This window comes from Prunus avium, chromosome 8 (assembly GCF_965620075.1).
Source record: "Prunus avium chromosome 8, drPruAviu1.hap1.1, whole genome shotgun sequence".
Classification (NCBI taxonomy): domain Eukaryota; kingdom Viridiplantae; phylum Streptophyta; class Magnoliopsida; order Rosales; family Rosaceae; genus Prunus; species Prunus avium.
In genome coordinates, this window is record NC_142291.1 from 18361318 (window position 1) to 18363270 (window position 1953).

General features: G+C 39.9%; 1 non-coding gene across 1 annotated transcript; it reads right to left on the reverse strand.

Annotated features, from left to right (window-relative positions):
• Positions 1-1064: 1064 nt before the first annotated feature.
• Positions 1065-1171, reverse strand: LOC148292302 (small nucleolar RNA R71). Its single transcript, XR_015827163.1, has one exon. It is a non-coding gene; the product is annotated as a small nucleolar RNA R71 (small nucleolar RNA).
• Between the last annotated feature and the right edge of the window lie 782 nt (positions 1172-1953).

A 1953-nucleotide genomic window follows, 5' to 3' on the forward strand; every position in this document is an offset into this window, starting at 1 on the left:
AGACTTGTTACTTGACTCCATATAACCCAGAATTGAATTGTTATGGTGATTCGAATGCCCTAGTCTCCAAATCTGTTTTCCAACTCTTAAAACCACTCTTTGTTACACTTGTTTATTTGCTTTCATTTGCAATTTCAGTTTGCTCACTTCCTTTCACAATCACAATCACTCTCACTTTAATTTCTGTTTTAGACTTAACTTCCTAACTTCTTGAATTCGGTAATCTACGTACATAACTAATTTGAACTTCTCAGTCTTCGTGGGTACGACCTCGTACTTGTCTTGCTATACTACTAATTGCCCCGTACAATTGCGAGTTAACATAATAATTAACAACAAATTTTGGCGCCGTTGCCGGGGACTGAACGAAAGTTCTTCCCTGGTTGCCCAAGGTTACCCTATTCTTTTTAGTGTTTCTAATTAATCTAATTTTCTGTTTCAGGTAGTTTATGTCTAAAAGACCGTTCCTTGAACAAGTGAGGTCTTCGTTCCAACGCTCCAGATCTTTGAACGCAGGACCATCGTTGCAACCCAACCGGGTGATCTCTGAAGTTCATAATCGTCTAGAAAGAGAGTTGTCAACTGCAAAAGAGCAAGCTCTTGCCACATTTACAAGTATTGCTCTCCACACTGAACTTCCTGGTTCTTCACCTTCAAATTCGGAAGCAAGTTCAGACCAAGAAGAAGAAGAAGAAGAGATGGCTGCCAATGAGTTCATGGGAGAACTTGATATCCCAACAATTCCAGCATCTCCTTCAAGCATTTTGCTGCCCACTGTAGCTCGAAATTATGAGCTTAAATCTTCTCATCTTAATATGCTGCCTTCCTTTTATGGTTTACCTAATGAAGATCCATTAACTCATATAAAGGATATTTTTAATGTTGTGAGTTCTTTTCCCTTGACAGGTGTGACAGAAGATCAACTTCGAATGAGAGTGTTTCCATACACTTTGAAGGATAAGGCGAAATATTGGTTGAATTCTTTGAAGCCTGGTTCACTCACTACATGGGCTGCCATTCAAAAGAAGTTCTTGGAGAAATACTTCTCCACGCAAAAGACCGACATGCTTAGGGATAAGATCTTGTTATTTGCACAGCAAGATGATGAATCGTTTTGTGAAGCATGGGAGAGATTCAATGGGCTGCTCAACCAATGTCCTCATCATGGGATTCCATTGAAGCTTCAAATGCGTATGTTTTATAAAGGACTAACCCCTTCTAGTCATAATATAGTCACCAATTTTGCAGGTGGTTCTTTTAAAACCAAAACTCCAGAAGAAACATACGAACTCTTTGAGGAGATAGCAATGGAGACCCAACATACGGATACAAGAGGTAAACGTGTTATTAGTGGTTCTAATGATGCTTCTAGTGTGCAGATTTCAAAACTGGAACAAAAGCTAGATGCTCTTCTTGCATTAAACTCAAGAAGCCCTCCGAAGGAAGTGTGTAGTATTTGCGAAACTCCTGACCATGCTACCATAGCTTGTCCACTTGGGGCTGGATATCCAGAATTTGTGCAAGAGCAAGCTAAGTTGGTAAATTCCTACAACCAAGGTCCAAGAAATGATCCATACTCTCAAAGTTATAATCCAGGTTGGAGGAATCATCCAAACTTTTCATGGAGGAATACTCAGAATCAAGCCAATCCAAACTACACAAGCTACCATTGCCAAATTGGAAGTTCAAATAGGCCAATTAGCTGCTGAAATAACTCAAAGAGCACCTGGGAAATGGCCAAGCCAAACCGAGATCAATCCAAAGAACCAAGAAGCCAAGGCCATTCATGTGCTCAGATCAGGTAAGATCATTGATAGTAAAGTTGATTCTAATCTTTCAAATGATGTTGTGATTGTAGAAGATGAAGAGGAGGAGACCACGGCTACAGAAGGGGAACATCTCAAAACTTCTCAATCTGCTCCTAATGCCAAATCAGATTCTCAGGAATCCAAA